Here is a 20,311-nt window from a genome sequence, read left to right on the forward strand (position 1 = left end):
GGTTCAGATGAAACATGGAAATCTGGAAAAATAACTTTATATACTGAGATACTGTACTCAGAGTACGCTATTTTTGCACATCAATGTAGATTGCAATGTTTGTCTTGAAACAGGAATGATGCTACCAAGGTATAGTTTTCCCCTTGTGGAGTTTTTACTTTTGGAAAATTGTATTATTTGATTCTGTTACCTTAGAAGTTCTTTGGTTTTTTGCACAAAAGGTTTACTGAAGAAAGAGATGCAGCTACCTGACATGTAAGGTAAAAGTACAAGGTTTTAAAGTTTGTTCTCAGATTTGGGATATTTTTGTTTCATTTGTAGGAGGATGATTGTTGTTTTTGCACAAAAACCTCCTGTGTTCTCTGTTTATTTTGTCTGCTCTATGGCCACACATCACAGATAAGTATTAATAATTTTACTTCTATTATTAGATGAAAGAGGTAATAATTAACATCCAGGCAGTACACATGAATCAGCTATAGGCAATCCTTTCATTAATTTTATAGTTTTGCTTCCCATCAAAGCCAGAACAACCTTTACTCTTTGTTGTCCTTCATTAAACATGACCCTAGATGTCCCCCTTTCTTCATTTCAGTAATGATTTCTGGCAGAAAGTTGAAAAACAGCCTATGCTATAGGTGACTGTTGTAGCATTTGGTCATCAGGGGAAAATCTCAAGAGTCTTAAATAGAAAATAATAATAAGTATTGATTTGATACCTGTTGATTTCAGCTGAATCTCTGCTGATACATGACTTGTTAGTCATAAAATTAAGGTTGAATTTTCTGCACTTGGACAAGAATACCTCATTCAGTGTCTAATATCTATCTGTATTTGAATGTACTTATGTACATATTTGTGTTTGCTTCAGAATTCACTAAGACTGAACTTGTTTTATGTTAGTGTCATTGGCTTCTTTTCTGAATCACAAAAGCATCACTCTGCTTCAATAAATATTTTTTTTAATAAAAATTATCTTGTGATAGAGGAATTCTTCCCTTACAGGAGCATCTCCTAACTGTTCTTAATTGAACAGTGAAATTTCAAAAGTAAATGCATATATATCTGCAGGTGACAAGCAGCTATAACAAACATCTTATGTAAGGTAGGAAATTACACTGCATTTCAGTGTTTGTTCAGGTAAATGCAAGAGTAAAAAGCTTAAATGCTGTTAGAATTGAGCATACACACGTGAACAGGCCCAGGCAGAAAAAAAGCTGAGAATAAAGTTAGTCTACAGGTAACTTCCAGATGAATCTGTTTGCCTCAGTTTTGCTTCCTGTTTTTACCAGAGAAGATTTTGGAAACTCAGTCAGAAATGATGAGATTATGGTTAAACTTCAGAAGACTCATACTGACTGTTCACATGCTTCACCCTTTAATGACTGTATCTTCAAAGAAGCAGTGGCATCTTCATCTCAGAAGAGGCTTTATATGAAGTCACTTTTTAAGCAGTGTTCACTGTTTTTTGATATGCTGGTCAAGCAGTGATTCTAAATGCTGTCATTTAAGATTACAAGCCTCATATCAAACCATTTTGAAAGTCTTCCCACTGTCTTCAATGAGTTTTGTATTAAATCATTGATCAGGCATTCTTCATTCATCTTTAAATCATATTCCTGATTTCTGCCTTCTAGACTTTGCACTGTTATGTTCCTTCTTCTTTATCTTTTGCTCTGTGCCTGCCTTTTTCTCACGTGTTTATCCTTTTCTTCTGCCAACCTCTTGCTACTGCAGGCACTTCCAGGGACAAGTTTAGAGAAGTAGAAGACTCCTCTTTTCCATTTTGTCAGCATTCATCTACCTTATTTCAGATAGATCTGCTAGATAGCTAACTTACAGGTAGCTTGTCAACCAACTTTGAACCTGATCTTTCAGAAGTATAAGAGCTGGCATGCTGCTTACTGCTAGATATACTTGTATTGAACTGATGACTTGGGCTTTGATCATACAACAAGGACTATAGAAACAGTGTCTACAATGTATCTTTAGACTGGAACTTTAGATGTCAAACTCTTTTGCTTCCACTACACTTTCTGAGGCCTCTGTTCTCTGCTTCCAACAGACAGTGAAAAAATAATTGCTCTTTCCCTAGTGTAGAATGCTTTACAAGAAACCAATGTAATTAAGCGATTGTTATCTTGGCATAGTGATGTGTTTTTGGCACTTTCCAAGATACTGAATGTGGGTAGTTATGAACATAGGTATGTATATGCTCACTGTCTCCTAAGTACTTTAGTGCAGAGAGACAGATTAACACTCTTTGGAGTGTGTAAAGTATCTTTAAGAAAAAGTGAGGACTGTACAACTATTGTTTTATAGCAGTCCAATTACCTGATGACTTAATGTAACCCTAAAACTAGCTCATTAAGACACTTTTTACCTTATCAAAAACTTTTTTTTAACTATTTCACACAGTCTTAGAAATGCATATTACCATAGTTCCTGCTCTTGAAGTTATGTAATGAATTAAAATGCCTTATGCATCTCATACGTTTGATTGTGCATTGTTTTCTTTTGTCTATTTTGTTACTCATAGTGCATTTCCAAATTGAACCCAAAGAAGTGGAATATTAAAGCTGAATAAGGCCCAATAATTTTCTGGTTAGCTGTAGTTTATTAAGAGGAAAAGATTTTTAAATTAAAAAAAAGAATAATTGATGTCATGGAAGATGAAGAGGAGGAGCCTGTAACTTCTCTGAGTAGTTCTTCACAGTTTAATCTGTAGTACTGTAATGTGTGCTAGCATACAGAGTGAATTTGTCTTGGACACAGCTACTAGAAAAGCAGGTCTGAAGTTCAAAAGGGATGGATCTCATGTGTTGATTACACTATTTACTTTATTATTACCCCTCATTAAAAGTTGAATATACTTTATATGCAGTTAAGATGAATCTGAACCAAAGTCAAGTTTTTTGGCTTTTTTGACAAAGTCAAGATTTTGAGTCAAATTTTTGAGCCAGGAAAGTAATCTCAAACTGAAGCATTGTGTGAAAATAAAATTATTTTTAAATTCCTTTAACTCTTGGTCATTAATGATTCTTTTTTCCCCCTCTCCTTCTTACAAACCTGTTCTGCTTGATTGTTTGGAATTTTTTTTACGGTTTTTATGCAGTTTGAGAGTTTACTGATTGAAGAATCTTAATTGTATATCTGGGAAAGGGTTTTATTAGATGTTTCACAAAACAATAAAATGTGCCTATTCTTAAGATAATTTATTAATGAAACTATCAAATGTATTTTAGAATGATAGACTCCTAAAATATTCAGCCCTAAAACATTAATACAGGTAAATATCATCAATAATTATGTTAAACAGGTTACCAAGGAGGTGTAGCAGTATTAAGTTGCTATGGAAATGTTTGGTCCCTGCTCAGAGATTGCCAGCTAATGCAATCTCTTTTAGCTGGGTCACTTTAGCCAGATAAAAATCGAGATGGAGGGGAAATATCAGTGGGATACAAATCAGGATTTCTGGAAAATGACATGTTTCTACAAAAAACTGATATGTTTTCAGTTATGTCAAATGTCCAAACTTTACTTCATATCCAGAGTATTTCACAGAATAGAATAATATTCGTCATCTTGACAGTTAGAAAGACAAGAGTCTTATTAAGGTGTGCATAGATTTTTAGTGACCAAGTTGCCATGAATCAACTCACCTTATCAGTCTTTAGCAAATCTCCAAATGCAATTTATTTCACGTTGTTATGGAATATATAAATGTCTCTGTAGTGGAGTTTTGTTATCTCTTTAGGATTATATTCTGAAGCATACAGTTAGACCATGTTATTGAATAGTGAATAGATACTGAATGATGACATATGCTATGACAGCCATATAACATGATGTGTGCCACTCTAGTTTCATAATGGACTATATATGTCATACATTTTGAAAATAAAGGAAATAATGATTAGAATCAATATGATGACTTTAGTTCCCACAGGTAGCATGAAGTCCATAATCTCTGATTTACAGAAGATTGTACTACTGAAATGTTTAGCTTGTAGTAGAACTGCCCATTCTTACTGCCCATTGAACCATCTCATCTGAATGAACTGCTGCAAGTTTCCACAATTGCTGTACATACTGACAAACTTGTAGCAGATGTTGTTTGTGGAGACCATGAGTATTGTATTTTCTTCTTGTATAAATAAGAAATAAAGGCTTTGAAGCAGATTCTAGGTGTAGAAACATTGACTATTACACATCTTATGCCCATTTTATTTGAAATAATTGTCTCCAGCTTCAAAAAGTGTGAGCAGATTCTTAATTAGGGTGAAATCTGCAATTAGTTCAATTGCTTGACAACAGACTAGTACTAGAAAATATTTAATTCCTTCTATATTTGGATGCTTACCATGTATAAAAATGATAAATTTTCTATTCCCTCCTTTAAAATACAAAATTATCATGTGTTTTGCTGATTTTATTGGTCGCAAGTAGCGTGTTAATAGTGCTGGTGGCCAGGAAAACAAGTTTCTAATGACCTCTATTAGAGGAGAAAAGGTACTATTATTCAAGAATATTTTAAATAATTTTACTGTTCTCTTTATCTCTTGGCTTTCTCAGAATTTGGGAGATTTAGCCTTGGGGTTGATGTGTGGGACTTAAAGGAGTCCAAGATAATTTCACTTGGAGTATGTGAGGAGTGTCTGTAAAAGTGCTCCCTGACACTTCATGATTATATGTTCACTTTAGACACCAGACTTCAGTTTCTCACAGAAACTGAATTCAGAACTTTTATTTACCACAGTGTTTCTCACAAAAGGTCTTCCTTTCCTAGCTGAATTATGTTGTCTTTGGTTTCTTAGATTACTGTATCCAAGTATCCCTATCTTTTTCCAGAGAGTTGTTTTTATCCTTCATTATCTTCTGGTGATTCTCCTAAGCTCTTTGACTACTTACTGCAGCTTTTTTAAAGAAGCAAAACAAACATGAGATGTTTGCTTGAAATTTGCATAAGGATGACATTTCAGAGCACAAGATTTACATAATAATGAAACAAGTTGGAGAAAATAGGTAAATCACAAGGATGTACTGAAGGATAACATAAGCATGGTTAGAATGCTACTGGGGACTAGGAGCAGTGCTGATCAAAGTAGATATGTAAGCCAACAGCAGTGTATGTGTCATTAAATAAATATGTCATTAAACTGCTACTAGGACTTCCTATTCCTTCCCAGTACCTATTCCTGAGAATCTTGATCACAATTCAAATTTCAGTATTCTGCAGCTGAGGGAAAAATATGCATCCAAATTACGAATATAGATTCATTCACAGTATTTTCTTTGGGTCCATGGAAGACTCCAAATACATGTGCAGGTTTGGCAAAGCTTGCAAACTTCATAGGAGCTAGTACTTTTTCTGTTGGAAAGACTGGGATGTATGATTGCAGTACAGATCACCTGTGGCTTAATTTGAAGATCATATAGGCTGACTTTATGTGAAACACAGTGGAAAAAGAAGTGAGTCGCACCATGTACACAAACTGTTGAGTCTACAAAACCCAAGTCCAAGTGTCAGGATCTTAGCTATCTCTGCAAGCAGTGCTTCCAGAGAATACAAAGATATTTCTGAAACATTGGTGTAATTTGATTAAAAAAAAAAAAAAAAGAAGTGGATTTTGAATCTAGATAGACTGTAAGCTAAACTTAAAGGACATTTTTTTCAGTTGTGGGTTTTGTCAAAAAAGGAAAATAGCACATGTAAATTTTTAGGACTATCCAAATGCTTATTTGTAACTTGAAATTTGAACAAGATGATGGACAGACTCAGATTGTCAAGTAAAAATATTTTCTTCTATTTAATCATGGAGTTGATAAGAACTATAGCTGTGACTAAAAAAAAAGTACCCCTTTCTTGGTGCAAAGATGTGTTTCAGTGCTGCTTGGTGCCTCTAAACTGAGGTTGTGTTTGGGGGGGAATCGGAGGCAGGGAGGGGAAAGAGGAAAATAATGGGAAGCTATCATTCTGTTCCTTAAAACACCTAGAAGCTTTGAAAGGAACTACTTTTCAGTGGAGTGATGAAGAATATCAGCTACAGCTAAAGGTTCTCATTCTGTTCTCAGTCTCAAAAAGAGACTGTATGCCAGCATTCAAAAGTAATTTTTCTTTCTTCATGTAAAGTAGTAGGTATGTGGCAATCTGTCAAGTGAAAGCCTGTGGAAATAAAAATTCAGATGTTACCAGAAAAGTCATTATTTAATAAAAGAAATGCATGTAGTTGTAAGACACAAAAATTATCACAATAACCCTATTGTTGTTAACAGATCATGTAAAATAGCCTGTGTAGTATCTGAGGCTATAGCAACAGCAAGAGTGTGTTTTTATTTCCACTCTTCAATAGCAAATAGTGTTTAAAGTCAAACAATGCTAGCAGGTTTTTCTGACTACTCTTTGCATCAAATGTAAAGAGGAAAGCACTAGAAGGCTGCTAGACTAAACCTCACTCAGAAGAAAGTATTTTCTTCCTAACAAGGTTTCTTAAAGGAATGACACAGAAAATGATGAAGATCTATGAGATCTGTAGAAAGTTGATAAACAGCTGATGTGGTGACAGGACAAAGAGTTGGCTCTATTGGGAGAATGCAAGACTGAAACTTGGAAAGGACCAAGGTAATTTCTATGATAATACCTTTGCATAGCACATTCTCTACATTTTATGTACTTTGATTTTTCTCAGCTGTTATAATACCACATATAACTTTTGCAATTTAATTTAAAAAACGCTCGTTGCAGTTCATATGAGAGACTATCTTGTGTATAGTAGGAAAATGGAATCATCAAGACTACTATACTGGAAAATGGAATATTCTATCACCATGAGCTAAGTGGGAATGATGTATTTAACAGTGGGAGGGAAGAAACAAGGACAGGAAAAAAATTACATGCTGTACTACCCAATTGTACCTTGAGCTTTCAATAACCCAGCCACATAGTGCAACTATGTTGCAACTGACTGATACTTTCTGCATCTATGGCTGTACTTTCAAATGGATGCCAAGAATGAACATTCTAAAGGTTATTTTGTGGGAGAACTTTAAACATTGTAATAGAAATATGAAAATAACAAAAGACAATGAGAAACAACTTGACCCTAAAGAGGTTGTCAGTCTGTTACAGTAGAACTGGTAAATCTTTTGATCTAGAAAAGAAGTTGTAAGCAGCAGCTCTTGTGCATTTAAAAATTAAATACAGAAGATAGCTGTTTCAAGAGCTGCTTTAACTTACTGATTTTGGTAATACTAATGATTGCTATGGTAGCAATATGAAATTGCTCATGAAATCAGGTCAAACTAATAAAAACTATAGAATTAAAGAAAAGTTTTTGGAAGCAGAATTCTGAAACATCATTTTAAAGGAAAAAGAAATTCCTTCACACACCCTCCCTCAATCTGTTGATTGCTGATGCAGAATGAAAGCAAAATTCAAAAAACCTAAAAAAAAAAAAAACCAACTTTGACTTATGGTGTAAGGCCAGCAAGTCTTGCATCCTTTGGGGGGTAATTAACTCTCTAATACCTGGAATTAATATAGTACATTGCAAAGTATGCACTTATAAGAACAGATGGGGTGATTAAATGGTGGCTTATTATGCATTCCCCTAACACAAAATGCCATTGTTTGATTTCCATTTAGAAATGTTGGAGCTGTTGTGTTTGTATGTGTTCAAAATTTAATTGCAATAATTTCCCATGTCTAATATTTTCTTTCATTTTTAATATATTTGATTACTGCTTCAACGCCTACTACCTCAATTGCACCATACACATGAGGTTTAACTTCTTCAAGGGTTACAATATTAATTTTTTGATTGTTGAGGGACTTGGTTCTTTTTCATTGTGTTCATTAGAGTATATTACTTTAAATCTTCTTTATTAAAGATTTTTCTTCTTTAGGATAGTGAAGGGTACACATGTTTGAACGCTGTGCAGGATTATATACTACCTGCTTCAAAGTTCTGCTTTAGAAAATTCATGCTTTTCAGTATCTGATTTGTTGACTCATGAGACAAAGTTGACTTGTGCCTGATTTCTGAAGGATACTATTCTGGGTACCTCTCTCTAGATATTAAACACGCTACTTTGCAAAGTATATAAATTTTTAAAAAATCTAGGACCTTTGAAAATCAAGCTGTGAAGGTTTAATCTTAAAGGGGACATTTTGTAGTTCCATGTTCAGAGGCTGATGTACTAAATAATATTAATCATTAATTAAATTTTAGTGGCATTAATATGTGATGGTCTGATCATCATGGCTTGAGGAAGACATGTTACCTGCTCTGCAGCTTCTAACAAAACCTTTAGCAAAGGGACAAGTAAACAGCTGTCCAGAGGCTAATCTCTTGACAATCTCTAAATTCAACTGAGTGAATTGGAGCAATTTGGCACCAAACAAATTATTTGCCACTAATCATTTCAGAAAATCTTGAAGATATTGTTTCTCTAGTGTTGGTGTTTGTGTCTTTCTATGTGTCTTTCTACTTGTATCCCAGATTTCAGAAGAGGTCAGTGCTTTGTGACTGTTTTTAAAGCCAAGTGTTCTACGTTACCTGCCTAAGATGTTTACCTCAGGCAGTGGACCTTGCGGTTAACATTGCAAGGAGAAATTCAGAATTTGAGCAACTTAGTTTACTCAGTAGTTGTCAATATTCTGCTTTCCCAGCATCTTGCTGTGTGGGCATTGATGATTATTGGTCCTGTTGTTTTAGGTCTCTGAATAGACACCAGTTCATTTCTAGTCTTTTCAGTATAGAGCTCTTGCAATATTTTTTCTGTTTGATCCAACTACAAATTACAAGAGAGATTCTTCAGATCATTTTTGTAAACTGACATACTTACCCGAGTAAACAGATTCTGGTTAAACATCAAATAAGCAATTTCTTAATTAAAAAAATAAAACTAAGCAAATTCATGTTGCTATCAATTTTGAAAGCTTTAATTAAGGCACGTTTTTAATTGTTGCAGTAAGGAGTATGTGAGAAATTAAAAGCAATAGCAAACTGCGAAATAGCCAACATTTTGTAAATGGACTTCGTATGAGCAACATTACTTGGAATATATTTAGTACTAAAACTTCAGAACAATGGTAATGAAATAAGGGTTGCTATGTTTGTATCTATGCAATCTGCATTTCATAAAATATTAAAATACTACTGTGTAATGCTAACTTAGTTCTGTTTGCCTATATAGGTACCTTTACCTGATTATTTCTGTAATGATTTGATCAATAGTTCAATACAATTTTCACACATGAGCAAATGTAATCTCCAGGCTACTTGAAAATGCATATTTTGCCATAAGAATGATCAAAGTGTATTTCATTATAAGTTATAAACTTTCCCACAGAAGAAAGAATTAGAACAGTTTGAATAAAATTGGTGTTGTGGTTTAACCCCAGCCAGCAACTAAGCACCACGCAGCCGCTCACTCACTCCCTCACAGTGGGATGGGGGAGAGAATCGGAAGAGTAAAAGTGAGAAAACTCATGTTTTGAGATAAAGAGAGTTTAATAGGGAAAGCAAATGCTGTGCACGCAAGCAAAGCAAAGCAAGGAATCCATACACTACTTCCCATCAGCAGACAGGTGTTCAGCCATCTCCAGGGAAACAGGGCTCCATCACATGTAATGGTTACTTGGGAAGGCGGACACCATAACTCCAAACATCCTCTTACACCTTCCTTCTTTGTCCCAGCTTTATATACTGACCATGACATCATATGGTATGGAATATTCCTTTGGCCAGTCTGGGTCAGCTGTCCTGGCTTTGTCCCCTCCCAGCTTCCTGTTCACCCCCAGCCTTCTCGCTGGCAGGCCAGAGCACAGGAAGCTGAAAAGTCCTTGATGGCTTAACAGCAGCTAAAAACATCAATAAGTTATCAACATTTTTTTAATCCCAAATCCAAAACATAGTCTCACACTAGCTCCTATACAGGAAATTAGCTCTAGCTCAGCCAAAATTAGAACAATTGGTGACAAGAAAATAAAAAATATGATAGTTCTTCATCACTAACATCTTTCAACTTAACCCTACCCTTGCTTCCCCAAACTCCATTAAATAAATGGTAGCCATCCGTTGACCAAATATCTAATGAAAAGCACTGTTCAGGAATGGTTTACTTTAGAAAGCTAGAAAACAATTCCTATACTTCTCCTTGTAGAAGTTGTCAGTTATCATAAATCAGCAAGACATATTATGACCTGAAAAAAGTCCTCTAGCACATACATTATGAATTGAATTTGGGACCAAAAAATGCCCTTTTTATGCAACCTTTCACTGCAGAGCATGCCAGCAGCTGGAAAAATGCATAGTTTGTGGAGAAACCCCAAACACAAAGAATCAAAATTGGCAATAACAAGCCATAGGCAGCCTTTTTAAAGCACGGGAGTATAAAATATAGGGAGATGGTAAGTGAAAACAGAATTTTCACCACATTATGGCATTTTAGTGTCCTATTCGTCAACAATCTGCATCACATAATTCCCTATTCTCACTTTCTCAGCTGCCCCCTCCAGTTTTAACAGCTTACTGTGAAAGGCCAAACGTTTTCAGTGAGCAGTGTTACGTCTTTTTGTCACATTGCTATACCTTATATTTTTTTAATTAAGAACAACTTTTCTGTGGAATCACATGCCATACCATAAATTGTTTGCAGTTGCTGCTGGTTAAAATTTCCACTCAAAGTGAATTTCCACTGGCATTTTTAGCTTTTCCTGCTGCTTTTTTCTGTGCTTATGGGTGGAAGGTCGTCTCAAACCAGATCCCTTGCACTGTGTGCAATGCTGGGCAAGCATAAAAGCCCCTTTTGAGTATGCAGAAGATGTTGGCCTGATGCATGCCATGTAGTAAATGGCTGTACTAGATGGCCCAGATAGAGGGATTCCTGTCAAAATCCAAGCCTGGACAGTGAGGTTTCAGCCTACCTTGGAGTGGGAAAGGTATGTTGTAGGCAAGATCATAACATACAGATCTAAGGTAGCTACTGTAATGTAATCAGATAAGGATAAAGTTAGCTTAGCATGATCTCTGTCCCATTTACTGTAAATGTCGGATTGTTGATATTCTGTTTCTTAAGGGTGAGATTTTTAAGACCCTAATGCCTAATGATTTAATCGCATGGCACCTGGAATTTCCAGCATTTTTTAGAGAGAGAAAATTAAAGAATCAAACTTCCAAAAAGTGCTCAAGACATATATTCTCTGTCTTCCTCCTACTCTTAAGATACTTAACAACAACAAGATGAGTTTACTTGATAATCTGCCAATTTATTTAGGTGCTGAAATAAGACCTAAACTCCTTTGAAAATCTGGCCCTAATACCAGCACTGAGACCTATTTGTGTATAGAATAGAGAGTTGCAGATTCTTTTGAAGGAAAGTGGTAAGAACTGTGATATTTACCCTGTTGAGTGATGTGCTTAGCTTAGTTTTAAAGGGAGGAAAATTGACTAGACAGTCTAGTGCTTATATACTATCTGTGCAATTTAGAATTTCTTCCTGGACTTTCCTTCAGGTGAATGTTTAGGAATTTCCTGCTAGTAGGCTCAGTTCCGTGCTACAAGAACAGATAACATACTTGTGCTCATTTTTTGGCAGAACGCCTAGCACTGGAAGATACTAATTATTTCATGGTTTGTCTTGACACAGTTGTTCAAATTGTTCAGTGCTGCTGAACATTGGTCATCTTGTTGATCACACCTGCATATCTCTTAGGGTAATGATGTTTTAGCTTAACCTGACAAAAAATGAAAAGGAATTATATGAAATTTATTAGTGAAACCTATTTTAAGTGAGAAGTGATGGAAAGTTTTTTAGCTGATAAATATCCGCACATATGCTGTTTTCTTTAAAACACTTAATTTTGAGTCTTGTCAGCCAGATACTCTTTTTTAAAATACATGTTTCTGTTGGTTAGCTCTGTTCATTTCAGTGTAGTTGCTTCTAATTTGCTTTGTTCTGAGAGGCAAATCTAGCCTAGCAATTGTAGTAATCTCAGCTACACCTGCAAAAACAATGACACTACCTTCTGAATTGGCATATATTTAGTGTGCCTCGCAATGTTACTGGAAAAATCTGGAATTTAGTCAATATTTTATTCATATTTACTAAAACTCATGCCACAATCAAGTGAAATAAGTACTGGTTCATAATCTAAGACAAATATGCTGTCCGCTACAAGGAAAACACTTCAAATGTGAGTTTGTTGTGATACGTCCTTGAATTTAAAGTGTGTTGAATGTGAGAGAGCACACACTAATTTTGAAATGTTTAAACAACATTTATTAAAGAAAAAAATGGATATGGGGGAGAGTTGACTGGAGAACAGTACTGTTTTGTGGAAGGTGTTATTTCCAAATGTATTTTCTTTGAATGACCCAAGTATTTTGAAACTCTCTGGGAAAGAAAATAGTGCTCTGGTTTGAAGCTGTTCACCTGATAGCCTGCCTAGTAGCTGTCGATGTCAGGAGCTCAGTATCATAGGACCATAGAATAGTTTGGGTTGAAAGGCATCTTAAAAGGTCATCTAGTCCAACCCCCCTGCAGTGAGCAGGGACATCTTCAACTAGATCAGCTTGCTCAGACCCCCATCCAACGTGACCTTGAATGTTGCCAGGGATGGGGCATCTACCACCTCTCTGGGCAACCTGTGCCAGGGTTTCATCACCCTCATTGTGAACACTTTCTTCCTTATATATAGTCTGAATCTGCCCTCTTTTAGTTTAAAATCATTACCCCTTGTCCTATTGCAAGAAGCCCTGCTAAAAAGTCTCTCCCCATCTTTCTTAGAAGTCCCCATCTTTCTTACAGGTCCCCTTTCAGTATGGAAAAGCTGCAATGAAGTCTCCCCAGAGCCTTCTCTTCTTCAGGCTCAACAACATAAACTCTCTCAGCCTGTCGTCAGGGGAGAGGTGTTCCATCCCTCTGATTATTTTTGTGGCCCTCCTCTGGACCCATTCCAACAGGTCCATGTCTTTCCTGTGCTGAGGGCTCCAGAGCTGGACTCAGTACTCCAGGTGAGGTCTCACCAGGGTGGAGTGGAGGGGCAGAATCACCACCCTTGACCTGTTGTCCACGGTACTTTGAATGCAGCCCAGGACATTGGTAGCTCATGTCTAGTTTTTCATCCACCAGTGCTTCCAAGTCCTTCTTGGCAGGGCTGCTCTCAATCCCTTCATCCCCCAGCCTGTTTTGATACTGGGGATTGCCCCGACCCAAGGTGCAGGACTCTGCACTTGGCTTTCTTGAACCTCATGATGTTAACAGGGGTCCGCTTCTTGAGCTTTTCCAGGTCCCTCTGAATGGCATCCCATTCCTCAGGTGTATTCTTTTTACTATATGAAGACAGGTAAATAGAAGGAATATTCTAATCCAGCTAAGAGAAAATGTAAATTTTTTTTTCCTTAGGAATCTCTTCCAAGGTAGCAATAAAATTATTTATTTTAATAGACATGGTTCATGAAATAGCTCAATAGATGAACTATTTTTTTTTTAGTATTGGAAATACTTAGTAGTAAAGCCAGGAAAAGCATGCTTTATTTCAGACATATCATTTCAAAGAATGGAAGAAAGCAAATCAATAACTGTCATAGTGTAAAGGAAGCTGGAGAATTTTATTTAATTTTATATATTATATATGTATATATTAAAAAAGATTTTCTTTTTTTTGTGTACTTCATAAGGCTTCTATTTGACTGAAGTTTTTTTCAATCTCTTCCTCAATTTAAGCTAAATGATGCTATGCTTAATGTAACATCTTTTTTAAAAAAAGTCTCTCCTTATTGTATATTATTAATATCAGTGATAACTGCTAAAAATGGAGGTGATAACTGATAAAAATAAAGATCAAAGTGTAGAAAGTATTTTATTTTAAATATAATGGTTCACATTCTCAGGATTCTTCCTCATGATTGGACATTTTTAATAAAAGTAAAAATGGCATTTTGTCATAACCATATGATTTAAAGATCTGGGATTTAAAAGCATATCAAGCAATAAAAAAATTATAAAATTCTAAGTTGAAAACTGAATTGGATCCTTATTCTGTTCTACAGCTCAATCTGGATTTGTCTATTCAAATTCGATACCATGAAAAATGTCAACATTAACTGGTGATCTGTGAAGTAGTATTTCATGTGAAAGTTTATCACACAGAATCACAGAATCATTAAGGTTGGAAAAGACCTTTAAGATCATCAAGTCCAACCATCAACCCAACACTACCATGAGCACTAAATTGTATTCTGGAGTGCCACGCCTACACGTTTTTTGAACACTTCCGGTGATGGTGACTTGTCGTGGTTTAGCCCCAGCCAGCAGCTAAGCACCACGCAGCCGCTCGCTCACTCTCCCTCCCACAGTGGGACGGGGGAGAGAATTAGGGAAAACCTCGTGGGTTGAGATAAACACGGTTTAATAGGACAGAAAGAAAGAAGGGAACAATAATGATAATACCAACAAAGGAATGTACAAGAACAAGTGATGCCCAATACAGAAATTACTCACCACCCAGTGATCGACAGCCCGTCCCCGAGCAGCGATTTCTGCCCCCCGGCCAACTCCAGTTTATGTACTGGGCAGGACGTCGGATGGTAGGGAATATCTCTTTGGCCAGTCTGGGTCAGCTGTCCTGGCTGTGTCCCCTCCCAGCTTCCCGTGCACTCCCAGCCTGCTCGCTGGCAGGCCAGCACAAGAAGCTGGACTGTCCTTGACTGCTCAGCAACAACCCAAAACATCAGCACATTATCAACAGTTTCTCATCCCAAATCCAAAACACAGTCTCACACTAGCTTCTGTGAAGAAAACCAGCTCTATCCTGGCTGAAACCAGGACATGACTCTACCACCTCCCTAGGCAGCCTGTTCCAATGTTTGACCACTTTCTCAGTAAAGAAATTTTTGTAATATCTAGTCTAAACCTCCCCTGGTGCAATTTGAGGCCATTTCCTCTCATTCTATCACTAGTTACTTGGGAGAAGAGACCAACCCCCACCTCACCACAACCCCCTTTCAGGTAGCTGTAGAGAGCAATGAGGTCTCCCATCAGCCTCCTCTTCTCCAGACTAATCTCCAGTTCCCTCAGCCTCTCCTCATAAGACTTGTGCTCCAGACCCCTCACCAGTTTTGCTGCCCTTCTCTGGACATGCTCCAGCACCTCAACATCCTTCTTGTGGTGAGGGGCCCAGAACTGAACACAGTGTTTGAGGGGTAGCTTCAGCAGTGCTGAGTTCAGGGGCACCATCACTTTCCTACTCCTGCTGGCCACACTATTTCTGATACAGACCGGGATGCTGTTGTCCTTCTTGGCCACCTGGGCATGCTGCTGGCTCATGTTCAGCCGGCTGTCAGCCAGCACACCCAGGTCCTTTTTGGCCAGGCAGCTCTCCAGCCACTCCTCCCGAAGCCTGTAGCGTTGCATGGGGTTGTTGTGACCAAAGTGCAGGACCCAACACTTGGCCTTGTTAAATATCATACAACTGACCTCAGCCCATTGATCCAGCCTACTCAGATCCCTCTGCAGAGCCCTCCTACCCTCCAGCAGATCAACACTCCCACTCAACTTGGTGTTATCTGCAAACTTACTGAGGGAGCACTCAATCACCTCATCCAGATCATCAATAGATATTAAACAAGACTGGCCCCAGAACCGAGCCCTAGGGAACACCGCTTGTGACTGGGCTGCCAGCTGGATTTTGCGCCATTCACCAACACTCTCTGAGCTCGACTGTCCAGTTCTTTACCCAGCAAAGAGCACAATTCTAAGCCATAAACCACCAGTTTCTCCAGGAGAATGCTGTGGGAGACGGTGTCAAAGGCTTTCTTAAAGTCCAGGTAGACAACATCCACAGCCTTTCCCTCATCCACTAGGTGGGTCGCCTGGTCATAGAAAGAGATCAGGTTGGTTAAGCAGGACCTGCCTTTCATGAACCCATGCTGGCTGGGCCTGATCCCTTGGTTGTCCTGCACGTGCCCTGTGAGAGCCCTCAAGATGAACCTCTCCATAATCTTCCCCAGTACCGAGGTCACGCTGACAGGCCTGTAGTTCCCAGGATCCTCCTTCTTCATAACTCATCACAAAGGCAGTGATATTCTTGAATGTGCTTTTAACCTTAAATTGTTATGCATTATAATATAATGAAATTAAAAGAATTATCACTAGAATTTTCCTGGTTTCCCCCTCCCCCATGGAAAGTGCGGCCACATGGGGGTAAAACTGAAATTCTTTGCTTTTGCTTTTGCTGAGATGTAAAAAATGTATAGTATTTGGGCTCAAGTCAGATCAAATGAAACAATTCACTGAACCAAATCAAGAAGCCAATCATTATGGAATCCAATCATTATGGATAGGCACCTAATTAGTGCCTGCCTAATGAGGAAGCACCAAAGTACCTCATGGGAGTTTTGTAGGTGTGTCATGCCCTCCTTTTCCATGCTTTTCCTGGCTGGCCTACATTTCTTAAGCATACTGCAGTTTCTCCTTTGGCTAACAACAGTAGCAGATCACACACATATTCTGTGCCCCAGAGAGAGCAGGTTTCCATAGAAAGAACAGCTCTGCTAACTGTTGACCAGGGGAGAACAGTACATGTTGAAAGCCAGCAGCTCTGCTCTTAAAGTAGAATTTTAAACTATCATCTCCTTTAGCCCTTAAACTCTAGTTTCTGATTCTCGAAAACTTCTGTGTGACTGCTACGACTGCATGCAAAAGCAGTTGTGAGGCTGTTGCTGTTCTGTGCTTAATTAAAATAGTGACCAGTTTGGTGAATTACTATCTTCCCCCTTGCATGGAAACTATAACATTGATCTTGGTATTTTTTAACCTGCTGGAATTTCTGTTGATTTGGACACATTTAGTTCTTTTTGACTTCACAAGATCAGAAGTTGGACCTTGATGTGGCCTCACCTTGAATACTGTGTGCAGTTCTGGGCCCCACAATCTAAGAAGGATGTTAAGGTCCTTGAATGTGTCCAGAGGAGGGCAATGAAGCTGGTGTGAGGGCTAGAAGGAATTTCCTATGAGGAGTGGTTAAGGACTTTGGGTTTGGAGAAAAGGAGGCTGAAGGGCAACCTCATTGCTCTCTACAGCTTCCTGAGGAGGGGAAGTGGAGAGGGAGGTGCTCAGCTCTTCTCCCTGGTATGCAGTGACAGGATGCCATGGGAATGGTTCACAGCTGCACCAGGGGAGGTTTAGACCAGACATTAAGAAGCATTTCTTTACCGAGAGGGTGTTCAAACACTGGAACAGGTTTCCAGGTCGATGCCCTATGACTGTCAGTGTTTAAGAGGCATTTGGACAATGTCTTTAATAACATGCTTTAACTTGGTCAGCCCTGAATTGGTCAGGCAGTTGGACTAGATGATCATTGTAAGTCCCTTCCAACAGAAATAGTCTATTCTATAATTGTCAATATTTGCATCCTCATTCTGAACACTGAGACCTTGAATAAATACCCTGGGGGGAAGAAGTATTTATATCTTTTTGTAAGATTCTTTAAAGGGTTTGCACTTCTAATACTGTAATCAAATTTATTACTTTACAGACTTTAAAAAATAATGAAATAAAATGTTTCCTCTCCCCAACCCCCTACAAAGGCTGTCTTTACCTGCACAACATAAATAGCATCAAAGTTAACAATTGAAAGGCTGATAGGGTTCTGTCAGGCTTGACATGTGCCTTAATGGACACCTCCATCTGGAAAAGAGGAGCTATTCAACTAGATTCGACCTGCTTGTAGTTGTACTTACTCCAATTTACAAATATAGGTTTGCAGTCTGGGTTTTTTACCCAAGTAAGACTTGGGTACTTCTTGTACTTGTTCAACTGAAATCTGACCATAGTGGCAATATTTTTTATCATATTGGTGAAGTGTTTGAGAACAGCTTGAAAAATAACTTTGTAAGGTACACTGACGTTTTGAAAGCTCATGACTAGGAGAAATTATGATTTTCAAAGTTTTAAATCTCTCTTTTTTTTTCCTCATTCTAATTTGTCTCCACAAATTAGAGGAATGCAGTGAAGATAATCATCAGACAATGAGAAGGATCAATCAGACAAAAGAAGGAAAAGAAGCATGTGCCAGATGATTCAATGGAGATGTAGTGGCCAGATGGGTATGTTTAGGTAATGAATGACTTGGGGGTAGCAAGAGGAAAGGAGACATATTGTACAGATATTTATGTGTCATGAATAGATTGAAGTGTTGCAGGCTGAAATTGTTCATTTCAGTCATTTTATTGAGCAGCTGGAGGTAGTGTCCTAAAAAAGATGATAAACATCACACATGGAGTTTCTTCAGACATTATGAGAGTACTGCAAAACTGTCACAAAATTTTACCACCCAAATCACAAAATATGCCCAGCTGTTCTTTGCCAGCATGACTAATAGGGAAAAAAACACAGGTGTTGTAGTTAGAGAAATCAAAATAAACACCATTCCCTATAGTGAGCAAGAAGAGATACAAAACAAAACTTCAGTGTTACTATATTAGTGGCATTGTTGTGTTTTTCTTCGCACTAACTTCTGAGTCTCCATATACTTTGTTGTTTGAGTATTGGAAAAAGGAAGTACAGCAAATAACAATAGCCTTCATTATGAATAAATATTAGAGAAGGGAAAATATTTTGGAAAGAAAGTCTCTGTTAACATTTGTTTGAATTTCTAAGTAGCTTTGCCTTGATTGTACTTACATTCTTCTTCATTTGCAGAAGGATCAAGTTTTAATGGAGACATGAATTACAGGGTGTTTTGAACAAGTGTCTGAGTTTGGCATAGAAAAGCTATCTTCATATTAAAGATGGTGTATATATATATATTAAAATATATATATATATATATATATATATATATAAAAGATGATATCTTTTCATTTGTTCATTGAGAGAGTCGTCAGGCATTGGAACAGGCTGCCCAGGGAGGTGGTGGAGTTGCCATCTCTGGAAGTGTTCAAAAAACGTGTGGATGTGGCACTTCACGACATAGTTTAGGGAACATGGTGGCGCTGGATTAATGGTTGGACTTGATGATCTTGAAGGTCCTTTCCAACCTAGTGATTCTGTGATTCTGTGATTCTGTGAACCGTGAACACTGTTTATTTTGGAACTAGGTGTAGCTGAGTCGGACTCAAAGTGCACACAACTTTTAGGTGGTTTGAAATCTAGGTGTCACACAAAAAATTCTTAAAGGAATGAATCCGAATGTGGCATTTTTAACTTGGGTATATTTCTGGGGAATCTGATATTCTTGAGTCTTGTGTTTTGTGCACCAGAACTGAAATACTCCCAAGATTTTAAAACTAGAAAGAAAAAAATCTGTAAGATTACTGCAAAGCAATGTGTACTAGTTCAGTTCATAATAATCAGCAAAATGTGATTTATCTGAAAAGCAAAGCTTAAGTGCTATTTTTAGCTCATCTTAAAGATTTAAGATGTTGAAACAAATCTGATGCACTCTGTGATATAAATGAAACAATATCTAAAAAAGTCAGATAAACATGGGGCCTTGTGCAGAAATGGATGGGCCATCTACAACCTCTCTGGGCAACTTGTTCCAGTGTTTCATCACTCTCATTGTGAACACTTTCTTCCTTATATATAGTCTGAATCTGCCCTCTTTTAGTTTAAAAACTTTACCTCTTGTCCTATTGCAAGAAGCCCTGCTAAAAAGTCTCTCCCCATCTTTCTTAGAAGTCCCCATCTTTCTTACAGGTCCCCTTTCAGTATGGAAAAGCTGCAATGAAGTCTCCCCAGAGCCTTCTCTTCTTCAGGCTCAACAACATAAACTCTCTCAGCCTGTCATCAGGGGAGAGGTGTTCCATCCCTCTGATTATTTTTGTGGCCCTCCTCTGGACCCATTCCAACAGGTCCATGTCTTTCCTGTGCTGAGGGCTCCAGAGCTGGACTCAGTACTCCAGGTGAGGTCTCACCAGGGTGGGGTGGAGGAGCAGAACTAATTCCCTCAACCTGCTGGTCACACTTCTTTTGATGCAACCCATGATATGGTTGGCTTTCTGTGCTGTGAGCACATGTTGCCTGCTCATGTCTAGTTTTTCATCCACTAGTACCTCCAAGTCCTTCTTGGCAGGGCTGCTCTCAATCCCTTCATCCCCCAGCCTGTATTGATAACAGGGGTTAAGGGCAGGTGGCAGGACCTTGCACTTGGCCTTGTTGAACCTCATGATAACACAGGTCCACTTCTTGAGCTTTTCCAGGTCCCTCTGGATGGCATCCCATCCCTCAGGTATGTCACCAGCACCACTCAGCTTGGTGTTGTCTGCAAATTTGCTGAGGGTGCACTCAATCCCACTGTCCA

The sequence above is a fragment of the Phaethon aethereus genome (genome assembly GCF_964289735.1).
Source record: "Phaethon aethereus genome assembly, chromosome: 10".
Classification (NCBI taxonomy): Eukaryota; Metazoa; Chordata; class Aves; order Phaethontiformes; family Phaethontidae; genus Phaethon; species Phaethon aethereus.